This window comes from Henckelia pumila, chromosome 3, assembly GCF_033568475.1.
Source record: "Henckelia pumila isolate YLH828 chromosome 3, ASM3356847v2, whole genome shotgun sequence".
NCBI classification, from domain to species: Eukaryota; Viridiplantae; Streptophyta; class Magnoliopsida; order Lamiales; family Gesneriaceae; genus Henckelia; species Henckelia pumila.
In genome coordinates this window covers 121,160,281-121,181,092 of record NC_133122.1, presented here as the reverse complement: position 1 = coordinate 121,181,092, position 20,812 = coordinate 121,160,281, and positions in this window count along the sequence as shown.

The window sequence follows — 20,812 nt, the reverse complement described above, 5'->3', positions numbered from 1 at the left end:
AAATCACCAAGAAATAAAATTCAGAACTTAAGAAAATAAATAAAGTCTAATATCAAGTGAAATAAAAATTTTGATATCAAAACAGTCCCCGACAATGACGCCAAAAACTTGACCTCTTAAATCGATGTGATTAAAAATCTACTGGCAAACACACCAGGTCAAGTAATAGTAAAGTGGAAAAAAGTCTAAATGTCTAACCCACATGGAGTGTATAAGTATGAGTACCAGAATATGATTATTCCAACTTAATCTAGAATAATCAATAAGAGCGATGAAAAATCAGATTTTTGACTAAAATAATTTAAATTGTAAATAAATTCTATTAAAAACGCAGCAGAAATTTTGGATTAAATTCAATATGGGAAAAGCTCGATCAAGGACACACGTAGATACCAGACAAATTATGTAACAAGTAGTCGATTCAAGACTCAGATTTTAATTTTAGATTACGGGAATTTTCCTAACTTATTCGTAGGTCTATTTCTAGAACAATCAAACCTATTCAAATATTGACGGATTAATTTTTTGTAATTCTAATCAAATTCAAACGCATGAAGAACTATATAAATTCAGTTTTCACCTAAACCGCACACTGAAACCGAATTCTATTTCTAGTCTATTTTATCATGTGTTGATTATCAAAGTGATCGAAATCAATTACTCCTCAATCGACTTGGAATTGATTAACATGCAAGCAAATAACTGGTCAGATTATTTACAAGACAAATATAAATTTAACAATCAATAAAATAAATCAAGTATGAAAATTCTCAAATAAACATCCAAGTTTCTACATAAATTTGTCTGGCCCAATCACGTGGATTTCCTCTGGAAGTTTCCATAATTCAGATATTGCTTGGAGGCCTTGGTGCTCCAGGAACTATATAGGGAAGGCTATTCAGTCTGGAAATTTGGCAACAGTCATAGCAGGGTATGACTTTGGATAGGACAGATACCAGGTGTGGTATCAATGTTTAGTTATCGTCTGTTTGAGATACAAATGTTCCGTTGTCAGAACAATCTTGGGATGGATTTTTCCTTGACAAGTAATTGTTCTGATTAGATAAGTTTTGATCTTGATTTGTGATTTCGGGATTTAAATCGAGAGTTTATTTGAATTGATATTCAACAAGATTTTACTGTTAGGTGTTTTGCAGACTCAGGATTTGAGTTGTGCCTCAACAGAGTGTTTTCCTTGACCAATGATTTTGGTCCAGATAGGAATGTTGCATAATATCAGAGACTCGGGAATGAGTTATGCCAGGATGCTGATGATTGTTGGGTTCCGAGATGGTATAGTAAGTGCGACCTTATGCTGGTGTACTCTGGAATGATTCTTCTATTCCAATTTGGCATTATAAGAAGACTTACCTTAGTCTCGTTGTATGTACATTCATAGCAATGAGTATAACTATCAAGAGAATATTCAGGATTTATTTGAGTCTTCTAGAATTATACTTGGTACTGGATTAGTTCCAAGAGATTTGAGTTATCGTCTGACTTCATCAGAGTTACAGACTTTGGTTTCTGTGGAAAGAATAGTCTTGGAAAGGATTCCTTGACAAGTGAATATTCTTGAAATATAGTTCTCGCATGTGATACTGGGGGAGAACCAGGAGGTTTGACCAAGTATTGTCTAATTCTATCAGAAGTATAACTAGTGATTAGGGTCTTGATTACTAGATAAACAGGGAATTTTTAAATGATGATTTTACTTAAGTAAGTTTTCCTATAAGAATTGGAATTCGATTGATGGATTGTCAAGCAAAGAAGAATTTTATCAGGACACTGTGATGACTTATACTGGGATACATGAACTGTGATCAATGATAGACATGGGAGAGTATATTTCCATTGATATTCAGAAAGTCTTTTGTACTTCAGAAGAGGGTGGAAAATTTACTCAGTCTAGAGATCATTGCAACAGTTACGTTAGAGTATAACTTTGTGAGACCCCGATTCTAATCATCTAATCAAGAGCTAATCCTATCGAGAACTATACAAAGTCCAAAAGATAAGACATCAAATGAATTTTAAAAAAAAAATTATTTTTCTTGTGAACAGTACTGCGCTCGATCCGGCAAAAATCCAGGATCGAGCGCACCATATTCTTGAACTCTCTGCCGAGATCAAAATAACTGCCGCGCTCGATCCGGCAAAAAGCCAGGATCGAGCGCACCAATTGAACAAAGTCACTGCCTTCAATTTTACAGGGGCTGCGCTCGATCCCAGCATTTCATAGGATCGAGCGCACCCTGGGCAACAGAAAAATTAACAGAAACAGGGCAATGCTTCAAACTCCAATCCATAAATCATTCAACATGCATAGCTCAACTTCATGCATTAATCCATAATCAAATCATACTTCATAATTCTATCCTGCTCGATTCCGAATCTAGTAACATGCAATCAATGAACTATCTTCGATAATCAAAAGTCATCAATCGAAATCGATTCTAATATTCAATACTTCCAAATCAAATACAACCCATTCGAATTCTAACATGATTTCAAAACATAAACTAGATTGGCATGCATTTCCAATTCTATTTCGAAGTCTCACTTCTAATCTTCATTCTCGTTCTATCCCTGTCGTCTCTGACTCGATCCTGCCCCACCTATTGCCAAGTACACATACAAACAAAGACAACAGCCGGATAATCCGGTGAGAATATAATTCCCAGTAAAAGAGACTATCATGCAGTATAAATCAAACATATCAATCAAACATATCAATCAAGACATGCATCAATCGAAGTCATATATTAACTTCAGATATAAATCAAGTAAACATATCAAGTCATGACATATATCAACTTCCATATATCTATCACATCAAGATAGAATTCAAGTAATTAATCCAAGTACTGAATTAAAATGATGTGCATGTCTTTAAAACTTCTAGATTATCAGACTCAGATAATCAAATGGAATTCTTCTTTCTTTCTTTCTTTCTTCGGTTTGGGATACCGAGGTTAAAATATCCAACAATCACACCGAACTCCCCTCTCGAGGTGGACGAGGCATATTTTAATCCTCTAAACTCCAGAGCATTATAGAGAGTTTAATTGACAAGGTATAAAATCTCCAACCAAGTCACTCAACTACAATCTCTAGATCGTCTAATCAAATTGAAATGAATCGAGGCTCAATATGAATGCATATGTCATCTCATGCATTCTAATATCATTTCAATCATCAGTTCATATAAGCATTCAATCATGCTTTCATTCATAAATTCAAATAATCATTCTAACATGATTTCGTCAATATAAATGCATATATAATCTCATGCATTCAAATAAACATTCAATCAAGCAAGTATGTGATTTCTTCGAAACACTCGAATAAAGTCTAATTCGAGTTAATCGTTCCATTCAAGTCTAAGTTGTCTTTTACCTTATTCTCTTCGAAGGTACTGAAATATGAAAATAAATAATAAGGATAATAATCAATATCCAAACAAATTCATTCGAAACTCAATCAACTTCTTCAATCGATAAATAAGAAAATCGATACAATACCGACTGCAATCTTCCAACTGACCAAAGCTGCTACCTCGCAACTCTGCTGGATTCAATTCAATCTATCAGAAGAAGTCATAAGGATCAATATCGACATCCAAAAGCTCAATCAAACTCGATACGATCAAAATATTGAACGAAGTCCAAAACTCAAACTGACGGCATAACGGCTATAAACTGATCAAACCAAAAACGCAGACAGCAAGATATCATTTCAATAAACTCATAATCATCTCAATATCATCAAAACAATTCAAATCCTTCAAATCTAAAATCTCCAATTTCGAAATAATCTTCCAAAAATCAAAACAATTGCGAACGACGCTCTAATTCAAAACCAACAGAGAATAAACGCTCAGAACTCTGCCAAGATCAACATAATCCAAACTCAATCGATTCTAACAACATCCGAAAATAGAAGTCTAGTTGATCGAAGAAAAACTTACTATAGAACGAAGCTCTCGCAGTCGTGATCGCTAATCTTCCTTCAGAAATAAATTCCAACGGACGGATCGAGCTAAAACGAAAATCACAAAAGCTTGGGAAAGCTTTCTCACGCCTTCAATGGAGAATGGCGGTTTGGTGGAGGTGATGAAGTGAATAAAACAAGTCAATTCCTTTTAAATATCTAACAATTCCCATAATTGCGTTTTAGTCCCTGAAAATTCTGAAAATTGCATTCTAATCCCTGATCAAAATCAAATCAGCCTTCGACTTCTAAAATCTTTGATTATCTCAAATAAAGTCCATTAAGATAATTTTGGGGCGTTATAATTCTCCCCCTCTAAGAATCGATATCGTCCTCGAAATCAATCACGATTCTATTACAAGGTCGAGGCTAGAATCAAAGGACTGCAATAAGAATTTACATCTCAGAACTAAATCCAGAGTTTCCTTTCAATCTTAATCTGAAACTTTTGTCTCAATCAGTTTGACATCTCAACAAATAGAGAAAGTCAGAGACTCTAGTCGAATACTTCATCAACACTCCGTCCATCTATCAAGAGTCGACTCATCTTCGTCAGAAATCCTTCTAAGCTTAGTCACAATTCGAATCATCTTACATTCTAAACCAAGAGACAAAGGAAATTAATCTCAAAATTCAATTCGATCATCCTCTACTCTTGCACAACTTCTATAATGTGCCTCCAATAACTCGTCAAATTCTGTCGTTGCACGAAATTTCTACAAACCTCAAGAATTCCGTCAACTAGTGCTAAGTCGAGCACTACTACTCAAAGAAATTCTTCTAAAGTTCGACTCATCTGATCTGGCTGTCCGACGTTCTGAGGGTATTGAATCAAAAATAGATGAAATCAACAACAAAAGTCTCTTCCAAGTCTATGCCGAAAGAGCCATGCATCAAGGATCTCAGTATAAACTGACAGACTTCGGCAATTCATGACATCTGACAACATCTGACAAGATATCAATTCTCTGTTCTTCATCAAAATCATTCTGTACAGAAAACTGTAACGGATCCTACTATCAGTCAATAAAATCAGACAGTAGATAAAATAAGAACAAATTCTTTGGTTCTAAACATCAGTTGCTGCATTCACTTCTTCAGTTAAAAAGATTCAAAACAGAAATCTCAATAAGAAGAAAACCAAGTACTGCAAGATTATCCGTACTGAAACTCAGAATACAGAAGAGAGAATAATCAGAATTTTCATCATCAGATAATAAGATCAAAGAAATTCATTCGGTTCAATCAGAATTTCGAACATCGAGATTAGTCTACAACTGATCGGCGTACAATTCTGAAAAGATTGTAGAAGGCTCTGAACGATCAGTACAATTCTCATATCCAGAAAGCAAGAAATTCATCAATAAGAATTCCTAATTTCAACTAATACTTCTGAGAGATTCGGTCAATAGAAAATTCTTCAACAATACAGGAGTATTCGTCAAAACAAACGGCCTGTCAAAAGTTCAAAACGACCATACCTCAATTCGGAAATGATTCTGAGAAAAATTCTCTTCACGAACTTCCTGAAGATAAAATTCGGATCTCCATTCAGTGTCGAACTCGTTTTGACAATCGGGACCAAACTAGAATTTCATTCTGAACAACTTCAGTCGTTCAATAACCACTGGCACATCAACCAGTTCAGGTTACAATTCAAAACATCAACTGTAAAGCTTCGATAGTTCGTTCATACTATTCTGTAACAACAGTCATTCAACAGAATAAATCAAGAATTCTTAGAATCGATAATTCTTAACGGAGTATTCCATCACTCGCTCAATGATACTCAGATAACATCTCATCTCGAACTCAACAAAGTAGTCTTACTACTAAAATCAATGAATTATGATCCCAACTCCATTTTGAATCAGAATAGACTGTACAACAGAAAATTCGATCGTTCTCTTTCTGACTGCTGACAGTTCACAACATCAGAAACTATACTTCGAATCTCATACTTCATCATCCTCTATTCAATCTGATTCCTCAATTCATCAAACATATTTCGATCATCTGGAAGAACTCTGAATAAACTTCAAAGTGCCAAACTCCTGATACTCTGTCTCAAACCGAAACATCTGGCACCACAAAAGTTATTCGCTAATAATACATCAATAAAAACTTGTAACTCAGATTATACTCAGATCTGATATATATTCATCGGATTCTGAAAGGTCGAATCAGATTCCAAAGCGTTCTCAATCTTCTCAATCAACTTTGGTTCGAAGTCTAATGAAGGAGTCAAGATAAGCGTTTCATCTGTTCCAGACTCTATCAGAAGTACAACAATCATCTGTCAAAGAGGACAACTGAAGTAGATAAAATAAGATCAGATCATTCAGCTTAAAATCTTAGCTGTTACAATCAGTTCTCTGGATAACAATAGAATTCGCATTCAGATTAATCGTCCTCTATAACTCTCTTTCTCAACTCAAGATCAGTTCGAACTGCGAAAATCAAAACTTCTATCTTCCAAGATCAGAACAAATTACTGAAATCTTCCAAGCAAATAAAAAGATGCTAGATCTTCCAAGCAAGAAGATCTCTGTGAGGCTCATATCGGAAACTAACATTGTATCTCGAGCGTCTTCAACTTCTTCGATGCTCAAGATAAAAAGGAGTTCTTTTGAATAAGAATAAGTCTCAACTCTCAATAAGAAGGAGTGCAAAGCACCGAAAGGTCACCAATATCGAAGAAGTCAATAATACTGAGGTGCTGTTCAATCTCTCCTTCAATTCAATAAGAACTGGTCTCAAAGATACAAACTAAACAGAAGAACATAATCTGCTGAGTAATCGTCTTCTCAACAATAAGAATTCTTCAAAGGATTCGCGATAGAATTCACTAAATCCAAAAATCTTCAAATTCAAATAAGGACGTCGATCCAGAACAATTCATAATAGCTCTAGTCTTGAGGTATTCAATAAAATTCCATCTTCCTAGATAAAATATCGAGGAAAATACAACTCGGTCTCACAAGATTCAGACGTCAAAAGAATAGCATAATTGATCGACATGAAAATCTGCGAACAATACTTAAGAATCTGAAAGATCAATACGGCTCTTTGAAGGATAAGAGATTCATCGATAAGAATACTCAAGAACTCATCTACAAATCTCTGGAAGATGTTGGAAAACCGTGTTCAGATCAATTGAATCGATACCCGGTGCAGCGGAAGTTTAAAAAATTTATTTTTCTTTGATATGAAACAATTTCATATCATGGGTATCAAAACGTTTAACGATTAAATCACACAAGTAAAATAAATAATAATTAATTAAATATTTTACCTCCAATCTCGAAGCGAGATTATGGACACCAACAAAATTTAATCTGCTCTTCTTGTATATCCCGGGAACCGATGGCGTCACGATCAATCACCGGAATAAGGTCCACGAACAGAAAACAGAAACCCTCTGATTGACTGCACTAGAAATCAATCAGAAGTTTTGCGTAGAGAATAAACATATATGATCTGTTAATTCAGAATTGTAATTTTTCACAAAAATCACAAGTCTGAATTTTCTCCGGGAGGGACAAGGATTTCGAAAAACCCTTAGAATATTTATATTGTAATTTCAAAAATTATAAGACACAAAGTATTTGATTTTCGAACCCAACACCTCTATTTATAGATAATTTCTAGTTATAATTGTATCAGGACTCTAACTCCTTAAAGCCCACAATCCATAACTTAAGCCCAACAAGCCAAGCCCGTTGTTATAGAAATTAATATAAAATTCATCGTGACTCCGATTGATAAACTGATTTCACCAATGTGCACAGAAACCATTTCTGCATCTTTTAGAGTCAAGATAATTTTTCTGAATTCGAATTCAGTGATTTTAAAAAATGCCCATCACTATGTCATTTTAGGAAATTCCACACCCTTTAGTTGAGAAATCCAATTTCTCTTTCATTAAATTTAACTCTTTAAATTTAACTATCTCTACGGGGTTTTAGTAATCCATTACTTGTGTAACCCTCAATGGTTCAGGAATACAGCTAGCCGTGGGCTCACAACTCCTTGTGACTCGGAACAACAATTTTCGACTTACCCAACGAATCATGGTAAGAGCGTCTAGCAACATCGCCCCATGATTCCCTAGGTATTACTGATAGTGCCTTCAAGAACCAGTAGATTTTGGTTAGCGTACAATACGGTCCCTTCAACCAAATATCCCGATCGAATCAACAACCATTGGTGCATCGAGAGTCGTTCGAGATTCGATAACTATGCACAACATCTTGGAGATCTATTAGTGACATCGCATGTGTTACTAGGATATCCATTAACCTAAAACACATAATGTACTCTGGCCAGAGATTCGTCACACTAATATCTCCTCAGATCGCATAGGATATCCACACTCGCAAGTATGTGGTGAATCCTTGACAACAAAGCATCGACTCCTATATGCGTCGTAACTGTACCCAATCCCGACACCTGATGACCCCCATAGAGTCGGTAAACGAGTCAAAGCACAATACTAGCATATAGAGTCTCAATGATGTTTCAAGTAATAAGGACTAATGGTGTACAACCAAAAACGCGGACTTTATTCACTCGATAAGTGATAACCACTTGGAAAGTCCGAATAGGGTAGTTCGATCATTCATCATATGAATATCCATTTGCATGCTTCGAACATCTCTATGTTCCCTACCAATGAAACGTGGTACTCTGCATCGCAAATGCTAGTCTCAAACTCGAGCGATCCTTATCCTTATTTTCGGACGGCTCAAACGACTAGGAACTGTTTAGAATATACAGTGACTATAAGATGTGTTTCATGATAGTCATCCCCATGTACTACCACATCTTACATACACTATAGTATATTCAAGGTCTTTATCAAAACAACAATAGTATATCACAATATAACAATATGAAGAAAGATAAAGTCATTGCCATTAATAAAATGTCAATTATATTAAACAAAGATTATTTACACAAAGAGTCATAAAAGCCCTTAGCCACAAGTTGGCTATCCGGGCACCCACTCTTTCAATCTCCCATTTGCCCTAAAGCCAACTAGTCATATTACGTAATCCCATTGCTTCTCGATGTTTGTCAAACAATGGTCCTGGCAAGGGCTTCGTAAGCGGATCAGCGATATTTTCTGCAGAGGCCACTCTCTCGACTATAATGTCTCCTCTTTCCACGATCTCCCGGATGATGTGGTATTTCCTCAGTATCTTTGATGAGACCTTGGTTCCTTTGCCTGAGCAACGGCACCAGTGTTGTCGCAGTACACCGGGACTGGACCAACAGATTTTGGAATCACACCCAACTCTTGGATGAATTTCCTCATCCAAACCGCCTCTTTAGCAGCAGCTGATGCTACAATGTATTCTGCCTCAGTGGTGGAATCCGCTGTGGTGTCTTTCTTGGAACTCTTCCAAGAGACAGCACCACCATTGAGCACGAATACAAATCCAGAGGTTGATTTCGAGTCATCCACGTCACTTTGGAAGCTAGAGTCGGTGTAGCCTTCCAACTTCAATTCTCTTCCACCATAAACCATGAATATATTCTTAGTTCTTCTCAAGTACTTAAGAATATCCTTCACGGCTTTCCAATGCATTTGACCTGGATTGGTTTGATATCTGCTCGTGACGCTCAGAGCATAGGCCACATCCGGTCTAGTAGATATCATCCCATACATGATACTACCTATGGCTGACGCATATGGTATATGTGTCATTTTCTCTATCTTTTCGTCAGTCTTGGGACACATAGACTTGGATAGAGAAACTGCATGACACATAGGTAGATGTCCTCTCTTGGACTCATCCATTGAAAACCTTTTCGATATAGTGTCGATGTAGGTTGCTTGAGTGAGTCCTATCATTCTCTTAGATCTATCTCTATAGATCTGTATCCCTAGAATATAGGATGCCTCACCCAAATCCTTCATCGAGAATCTACCTGATAACCATATCTTTGTTGACTGCAACATCCCTACGTCATTCCCAATGAGTAGGATGTCATCAACATAAAGTACTAAGAATGTTACCGCATCCTTAACTACTTTCTTGTACACGCATGGTTCCTCCGGGTTCTTTATGAAACCAAAATCCTTTATTGTTTCATCAAATTTTTGGTTCCAACTTCTTGATGCTTGTTTTAGACCATAAATTGATCTCTGAAGCTTGCATACCTTATGCTCGCTTCCCATGGAGGTGAATCCTTCAGGCTGCATCATATAGATTTCTTCCTTAATGTTTCCATTAAGAAATGCAGTCTTCACATCCATTTGCCATATCTCATAGTCATACCATGCTGCTATGGCAATTAGGATTCTTATGGACTTGATTATTGCGACTGGTGAAAAGGTTTCATCATAGTCAACTCCTTGTCTTTGAGTATAACCTTTTGCAACCAATCGTGCCTTATAGGTCAACACCTTGCCATCAGGCCCAAGTTTTCTTTTGTAAATCCATTTACATCCTATTGGAACAATTCCATCAGGAGGATCTACTAAAGACCTAACTTGGTTTGAATGCATCGAGTCTATTTCCGACTGTATTGCTTCAAGCCATAAATTAGAATCCGCATCAGAAATTGCTTCCTTGAAGTTTCTTGGATCATATCCAATATCGGGTTCACTTTGATCCCCTTCAAGAAGAAGACCATATCTAACAGGAGGCCTAGAAGTCCTCTCGGATCTTCGAGCAATAGGCGTGTCTTGTGATGATTCTTGAGGTGTAGGATCGTTAATTTGTATTTCGAGTTCTTCTTGAATTTCTTCGAGTTCCATCATCTTGCCTTTCTTATCCAATAAGAATTCCTTCTCCAAGAAGGTGGCATTCCTTGAAACAAACACCTTTGTTTCAGCAGGATGATAGAAATAATATCCGATTGAATTATTGGGATACCCCACAAAATAACATAAGATGGATCGACTTTCCAACTTATCTCCCACTGTCTGCTTCACGTAAGCAGGACATCCCCAAATCCTCAAGTACGAATACTTAGGGGCTTTGCCATTTCATAACTCGTATGGTGTTTTATCTACTGTTTTAGTGTGAATGTTGTTCAACAACAAAACCGCCGTTTCAAGCGCGTAGCCCCAAAATGATGGTGGGAGCTCAGTGAAGCTCATCATGGATCGAACCATGTCCAACAAGGTTCTACTACGACGCTCCGAAACACCATTCAGCTGTGGTGTCATAGGAGGAGTCCACTGAGAGAGAATCCCATTCTCTTTAAGATAGTCCAAAAACTCGGCACTTAAGTATTCTCCACCACGATCCGATCGAAGTGCCTTAATACTTTTGCCTAGTTTGTTTTCTACTTCAGCCTTGAATTCTTTGAACTTTTCAAATGCTTCAGACTTATATTTCATTAAATATAAATACCCATACCTTAAATAATCATCAGTAAAGGTAATGAAGTAGGTGTGGCCAAATTGAGTACCAATTCTAAATGGACCACAAACATCTGTATGGATCAAATCCAACAGATTTTGACTACGCTCAGGTTTCCCCTTGAATGGAGATTTAGTCATTTTTCCTTTCAGGCAGGATTCACAAGTAGGTAGAGAGTTAATATCAGACATATCAAACATGCCCTCTCCCACTAGCTTGTTCATCCTCCTCGAGGAAATATGACCTAGCCTAGCATGCCAAAGATTTGCTGGGTTTTGACTATCGTTTTTCCTTTTATTTGTTGTTACCGGTTTATCGACATAATTCATTGAAACGTCTTTTAATTTTAAGTTATATAGATCGTTTTCAAGTTGTCCATTTCCAATCAAACATTCATTCTTGTAAATATTGCAAATCTCATTCACAAAATTGCAAGAATAACCATCTCTATCAAGCATAGAAATAGAAATAATGTTTTTGACTAAATCCGAAACATACAAAACATCTTTCAAAAATAACTTAAAATTGTTTTGTAAAATTAAATAAATGTCTCCTATCGCTTTGGCTTCGACTCTTGAACCATTCCCGAGTCTCAGTTGGGTCTCACCCATCCTTAGCTTATGACTTCTTGTCATCACCTGCAAATCATTGCAAATGTCAGATCCACATCCGGTATCCAATACCCAAGAAGAAGTATTAAGAGAAACATTTATTTCAATGTAAAACATACCCTTTTCAGTTCGCAACTGATCGAGGTATTCCTTGCAGTTACGTTTCCAATGACCGGGCTTCTTGCAGTAATGGCAAACGTTTTCATCCTTCTTCTCATATGAAACCTTGGCCTTCCCCTTCTTATTCGGTACACTCTTCTTGGGCGGGGCAGAACGCTTCTTACCCTTTCCACTTGGCCCCTTCTTCGAGTTAGAAGAGGACCCAACCAAGAGTACCGGTTTATCCTTCTTTAGTGTGGCTTCATATGTGACAAGCATATTGACCATCTCTTCAAGGGTGGCCTCTATCTTGTTCATGTTGAAGTTCACCACAAAACCTTCATACGATGAAGGAAGTGAAAGGAGTAACAAGTCCGAGCTGAGTTCATGCTCCAAAGTCAAGTCGAGTGTTACCAACTTTTTAATGAACCCAATCATGCGCACCCCATGCTCACGGACAGAAGTCCCCTCTCGCATGCGGCTTGTCATGAGCTCTCTGATAGTGGCATACCTCTTCGACCTTGACTGAGCTCCAAATAGCTCCTTGAGTGCTTTGTGAATGTCAGCAGCATTCACGGCATCCTCAAATCGCCTCTGGAGTTCATCAGACATCGAAGCCTGCATGTAGCATTTGGCCTTGATATCATGGTCCCACCATAAATCAAGTTTGGCCAACTCTTCCGGACTTGTATTAGCCGGGGCTTCCTTCGGGGGCGGCTTCTCTAACACGTAGAAAGCCTTTTCCAAAGTGAGAATAATCTTTAACTTACGGAACCATTCCGTATAGTTTGCGCCAGTGAGTTTGTTTTGTTCGAGAATTGCAAATAGTGGATTACGCGAATTCATTGTAACGATATACTGAAAAGGAAACAGACAATAATCAGTGATTATTTAATTAATTTACTAGGACATAAAATATGGCGAATTTTAATTTTATGAATTACACTCCCACTATTTTAACGATTTCACCACCCTCTAGTGAAAACGGGAAACTTTTTCCTTAGTGAGAACATGGAGTCCAATTGACAAATCATAGTCCCGAATAATATCAGTCAACCATAATTTTCAAAAGGTAGAGCCCAATTAATTCCAAAGTAACCCCCATGTTTTTACCTCATGTCCAATAAGGGCCCAATAATATGACGCCGTTTATTGTTACATGTCAAGATGACCCATCAATATTAAGTTGTGATGGACGGTCGCCATGTGAATCCCCAAATAATATGAGCCGATCCCATGGGAGTTCCACCCAACTTACAACATTTGTCGATCCAATGTACAGCTTTCCGACGAACGGGCCCCCCCAATAATATGAGCCGGACCATATTCGCGGGTAGCATCTCATACATTGATCGTTGATGGAAGGTAGGAAAATTTAAATAAAATTTAAATTCCCTTTTATTAATCTTGATATAAATTTTAAATCATATTTAAAATGAGGGATTTTTAATTTTTAAAAATTTGTCTCATCATTCATTTTTTTGTATGCTTGCGGGATTCATACAATTTGTTCTAAACATGCATACATCAATAATATCATATATTATTTAAGGATGATCGATCCCATTATCTATTCGACCCGTGGTTGCCAATCACGAGTCTAAGTCCAATCCTAGGTAATATGCAGGTATGCAATGCAATCCTATTACATTGAGCTTCCAATTTATATTTCTTCAGTCTTCATTGTCTGCTGGGCCTACCATTTCTTCAAATCTTTGTCTCCCACTAAGTCTAATAAATTTCTATGACAAATATGGGATACATTTGTAGGGGTGGGAACGGGCCATAAACCAGGCCCACTTTTATTACATATGACAATCATATTGGGCTATAAACCAAGCCCATTAATTAACACCAACAACAATAAGACAAATGTAAATTCCTAACATACACCTACAAAATTGGTTATGGCAATCGATCATCCCATTATCCAATTTTAAATTCAAAATTTAAATAATTGGATAAACATGCTGTGGCATCATAATTTAAAAGATAAAATCATATTTTATCTTATCCATCCATAAGATCACATCTTATAATCAATTGTACCAAAATAATCAATTTTCAAAATTCAATTTAACGGATAAAATATTTAAATTTTCCAAAAATTCAAATTTTTCCAAAAATCAATTTTAAAAATTTCGGACTCGAACAATTCGATCCGATGCCTCGTGATCTTATCAAAAACATTTTTCGATCGGATCAAACACTAGAATTTCAAAAATTCAAAATTTTCAAAAATCAATTTTTAATTTTTCCGGGCTGCCCGGGACAATCCCGGGCAGCCCGTGCCCTGACCGGGCGCGGGCTGGGCAGCCCGCCGCTGCCCTTTTTTTCTTGCCCGTCAGAAAAATAAAATTTTTGATTTTTTTAAAAATATGTTTTGTTTCAAAAACCCGAGGCCAAAAATTTTTGTACAATCGATTAATTTAATCGTTTGATCTGAGCAACCTGGCTCTGATACCACTGTTGGAAAACCGTGTTCAGATCAATTGAATCGATACCCGGTGTAGCGGAAGTTTAAAAAATTTATTTATCTTTGATATGAAACAATTTCATATCATGGGTATCAAAACGTTTAACGATTAAATCACACAAGTAAAATAAATAATAATTAATTAAATATTTTACCTCCAATCTCGAAGCGAGATTATGGACACCAACAAAATTTAATCTGCTCTTCTTGTATATCCCGAGAACCGATGGCCTCACGATCAATCACCGGAATAAGGTCCACGAACAGAAAACAGAAACCCTCTGATTGACTGCACTAGAAATCAATCAGAAGTTTTGCGTAAAGAATAAACAGATATGATCTGTTAATTCAGAATTGTAATTTTTCACAAAAATCACAAGTCTGAATTTTCTCTGGGAGGGACAAGGATTTCGAAAAACCCTTAGAATATTTATATTGTAATTTCGAAAATTATAAGACACAAAGTATTTGATTTTCGAACCCAACACCTCTATTTATAGATAATTTCTAGTTATAATTGTATCAGGACTCTAACTCCTTAAAGCCCACAATCCATAACTTAAGCCCAACAAGCCAAGCCCGTTGTTATAGAAATTAATATAAAATTCATCGTGACTCCGATTGATAAACTGATTTCACCAATGTGCACAGAAACCATTTCTGCATCTTTTAGAGTCAAGATAATTTTTCTGAATCCGAATTCAGTTATTTCCAAAAATGCCCATCACTATGTCATTTTAGGAAATTCTACTCCCTTTAGTTGAGAAATCCAATTTCTCTTTCATTAAATTTAACTCTTTTAATTTAACTATCTCTACGGGGTTTTAGTAATCAATTACTTGTGTAACCCTCAATGGTTCAGTAATACATCTATCCGTGGGCTCACAACTCCTTGTGACTCGGAACAACAATTTCTGACTTACCCAACGAATCATGGTAAGAGCGTCTAGCAACATCGCCCCATGATTCCTTAGGTATTACTGATAGTGCCTGCAAGAACCAGTAGATTTTGGTTAGCGTACAGTACGGTCCCTTCAACCAAATATCCCGATCGAATCAACAACCATTGGTGCATCGAGAGTCGTTCGAGATTCGATAACTATGCACAACATCTTGGAGATCTATTAGTGACATCGCATGTGTTACTAGGATAACCATTAACTTAAAACACATCATGTACTCTGGCCAGAGATTCGTCACACTAATATCTCTTCAGATCGCATAGGATATCCACACTCGCAAGTATGTGGTGAATCCTTGACAACAAAGCATCGACCCCTATATGCGTCGTAACTGTACCTAATCCCGACACCTGATGACCCCCATAGAGTCGGTAAACGAGTCAAAGCACAGTACTAGCATATAGAGTCTCAATGATGTTTCAAGTAATAAGGACTAATGGTGTACAACCAAAAATGCGGACTTTATCCACTCGATAAGTGATAACCACTTGGAATGTCCGAATAGGGTAGTTCGATCATTCATCATATGAATATCCATTTGCATGCTTCGAACATCTCTATGTTCTCTACCAATGAAACGTGGTACTCTGCATCGCAAATGCTAGTCTCAAACTCGAGCGATCCTTATCCTTATTTTCGGACGGCTCAAACGACTAGGAACTGTTTAGAATATACAGTGACTATAAGATGTGTTTCATGATAGTCATCCCCATGTACTACCACATCTTACATACACTATAGTATATTCAAGGTCTTTATCAAAACAACAATAGTATATCACAATATAACAATATGAAGAAAGATAAAGTCATTGCCATTAATAAAATGTAAATTATATTAAACAAAGATTGTTTACACAAAGAGTCATAAAAGCCCTTAGCCACAAGTTGGCTATCCGGGCACCCACTCTTTCAGAAGATTCGGTTCAAAGGACTCATAAACATTTCAGATGCAATTCCAATTCAATCTGTACGATTAAAATTCAAATCGGTCGTACCTCATTCCGAATTCAATCTCTGAAACCTCTTCCCTTCAGATTATCAGTCGATGATGTCTGATCTAAAATAAATACTGAACTCATCCTCTCATTCGGAGGCAAATCTAGAATCTCAACTAGAACAACATTAGCAAACTCAACAACTCTGTTAAATCAACTAACACGGCTAATTGAAGACATCATCTGCATAATTCAAACATTCCTCCGCACCTTTTTGTAACAAACGGTTATCGACAATTAATAAGAAAGAAATTCTTAACTCAGGAATTCTTACTGGAGGAAAAATCCACTCGTCTAACATCTCGGATCCGAATCTGGCAACAATCTGAAATCAACCTCGGTTGCCATGTACTCGGTTAATACACTACATCGATAATATAATCAAAATCTGATAACCGAAGTATAGTACTGTTCAGTACAATCAACTCTCATCGAAACAAAGTTCAGAAATTTGAACTAAACTCACCGCAACAAATTCAAATACTCAAAAGTAGAGGAAGCATCAATCTCACTTCTCCACAAGAAGAAAAGTTGCATCAATATCTAACAGCAAAAGATTCGAAAGACTAAAATCAAACAGTTACCTGCTTCGTCATCGTCAGGAGCAGTTAGAGTCTGTGAATCCTTGGTAAAAGCAAGTACTAAAGTCTGTCGTAGAAACTCGGATTAAACAACTCCACAACACGACCAAACCTTGCTCCCTAAGGCTTTCTTCTTCGATAACCTCCAACTTTTCGCAATGTCTTGCAGTTGGTAACCAACTAACTGAATCCGTCGTTCGTCGGTGAATTCTAGGGAATCAAACGACTGATCGATCTCTTCTAATCAGCTTTCACACCCAAACTCATTCTCAGAACTCCTCAGAGTTGAAGGGCTAAATGACTGAAATCTCATCAGTAATGATTCCATCAGTTCAGTCACAAAACAAATCTGTACAATCGGGTTCGCTACTAGTTGAATCCTGTTCAAACTTGCCGAGTAGAAAATCTTATTCAAGAGGATTAGGACACAACATCTCAATCACATCTATCCGGTGTCCAACAATCTCAGCTCGACATACTCATTCGATCTCAAGAGTATAAAATGTAACCAGTAACCCGAAACAGTTCATATCTCAATTAATTCATGCTTTAAAATTTAAATCACATATCCAAGTAATTTAAATAATTCTCAATCATAAAGCATGCTCGCATATTCTTCAATCATAGAATTAATCAATCACATGCGAGAAATTAAATTCAAGCGGACTCAATCTAACCCGCTCTCTTCTAAATTCAGTCCAAGAATCTTATCTCTCTGATACCACTTAATGTGAGACCCCGATTCTAATCATCTAATCAAGAGCTAATCCTATCGAGAACTATACAAAGTCCAAAAGATAAGACATCAAATGAATTTTTTTAAAAAAAATTATTTTTCTTGTGAACAGTACTGCCCTCGATCCGGCAAAAAGCCAGGATCGAGCGCACCATATTCCTGAACTCTCTGCCGAGATCAAAATAAGTGCCGCGCTCGATCCGGCAAAAAGCTAGGATCGAGCGCACCAATTGAACAAAGTCACTGCCTCCATTTTTATAGGGGCTGCTCTCGATCCCAGCATTTCATAGGATCGAGCGCACCCTGGGCAACAGAAAAATTAACAGAAACAGGGCAATGCTTCAAAATCCAATTCATAAATCATTCAACATGCATAGCTCAACTTCATGCATTAATCCATAATCAAATCATACTTCATAATTCTATCCTGCTCGATTCCGAATCTAGTAACATGCAATCAATGAACTATCTTCGATAATAAAAAGTCATCAATCGAAATCAATTCTAATATTCAATACTTCCAAATCAAATACAACCCATTCGAATTCTAACATGATTTCAAAACATAAACTAGATTGGCATGCATTTCCAATTCTATTTCGAAGTCTCACTTCTAATCTTTATTCTCGTTCTATCCCTGTTGTCTCTGACTCGATCCTACCCCACCTATTGCCAAGTACACATACAAACAAAGACAACAGCCGGATAATCCGGTGAGAATATAATTCCCAGTAAAAGAGACTATCATGCAGTATAAATCAAACATATCAATCAAACATATCAATCAAGACATGCATCAATCGAAGTCATATATCAACTTCAGATATAAATCAAGTAAACATATCAAGTCATGACATATATCAACTTCCATATATCTATCACATCAAGATAGAATTCAAGTAATTAATCCAAGTACTGAATTAAAATGATGTGCATGTCTTTAAAACTTCTAGATTATCAGACTCAGATAATCAAATGGAATTCTTCCTTCTTTCTTTCTTCAGTTTGGGATCCCGAGATTAAAATATCCAACAATCACACCGAACTCCCCTCTCGAGGTGGACGAGGCATATTTTAATCCTCTAGACTCCAGAGCATTATAGAGAGTTTAATTGAAAAGGTATAAAATCTCCAACCAAGTCACTCAACTACAATCTCTAGATCGTCTAATCAAATTGAAATGAATCGAGGCTCAATATGAATGCATATGTCATCTCATGCATTCTAATATCATTTCAATTATCAGTTCATATAAGAATTCAATCATGCTTTCATTCATCAATTCAAATAATCATTCTAACATGATTTCGTCAATATAAATGCATATATAATCTCATGCATTCAAATAAACATTCAATCAAGCAAGTATGTGATTTCTTCGGAACACTCGAATAAAGTCTAATTCAAGTTAATCGTTCCATTCAAGTCTAAGTTGCCTTTTACCTTATTCTCTTCGAAGGTACTGAAATATAAAAATCAATAATAAGGATAATAATCAATATCCAAACAAATTCATTCAAAACTCAATCAACTTCTTCAATCGATAAATAAGAAAATCGATACTATACCGACTGCAATCTTCCAACTGACCAAAGCTGCTACCTCGCAACTCTGCTGACTTCAATTCAATCTATCAGAAGAAGTCATAAGGATCAATATCGACATCCAAAAGCTCAATCAAACTCGATACGATCAAAATATTGAACGAAGTCCAAAACTCAAACTGACGGCATAACGGCTATAAAATGATCAAACCGGAAACGCAGACAGCAAGATATCATTTCTATAAACTCATAATCATCTCAATATCATCAAAACAATTCAAATCCTTCAAATCTAAAATCTCCAATTTCGAAATAATCTTCCAAAAATCAAAACAATTCCGAACGACGCTCTAATTCAAAACCAACAGAGAATAAATGCTCAGAACTCTGCCAAGATCAACATACTCCAAACTCAATCGATTCTAACAACATCCAAAAATAGAAGTCTAGTTGATCGAAGAAAAACTTACTATAGAACGAAGCTCTCGCAGTCGTGATCGTTAATCTGCCTTCAGAAATAAATTCCAACGAACGGATCGAGCTAAAATAGAAATCACAAAAGCTTGGGAAAGCTTTCTCATGCCTTCAATGGAGAATGGCGGTTTGGTGGAGGTGATGAAGTGAATAAAACAAGTCAATTCCTTTTAAATATCTAACAATTCCCATAATTGCGTTTTAGTCCCTGAAAATTCTAAAAATTGCATTCTAGTCCCTGATCAAAATCAAATCAGCCCTCGACTTCTAAAATCTCTGATTATCTCAAATAAAGTCCATTAAGATAATTTTGGTGCGTTACAAACTTAGTGTTAGTTTTATAACCTTGAAAAGATATTTGATCTTTTGGTAGATAGAACTATAATAGGATAAGTGATTCCTGACTAGAAACATCTTGTATCCAAAGAGGTTGAGATATACCCAATGATTGATCTAGTTAGTAATTGACAAATTTCATGATCCTGCTAAGTTACAGCATGGATTCGTTAGTATGATATTAAACTTGGATATTGGTAGTTAAGCACTTAGGTGTTCATGATTGCTTTGAAGAGGCCAGTTAAAACTGGTACAAGTTTAGTACCCAGTGACTATTTGTCTGAGGCAGTTAGAGATGGACATAGTTGTTTCCAAGATCATGCTAGTTCAGCTTTTGAATTTCCTTCTGTTTAAGGAAAAATTGAAATTGTTCATCACTTGGTGATAAAGAACTGATAGGATGAGTACGGTACTCAGATACTTAGTTCTCAGAGGCGTTTCTAGGATTATCAGCAATTGATCTAGAAAATTTTGAAATTTCAAATGAGTAATATCTGGATAACATCAAGTGTTTAGGAATGGAAAAAGGACAGCAGCTGAGATCTAAAGTTACTAGATCTAGCAGGATTGTTGTCACTTATTTTTCAGGATGTCTAATGGATGCATTGATAAGTCTAATTTTAT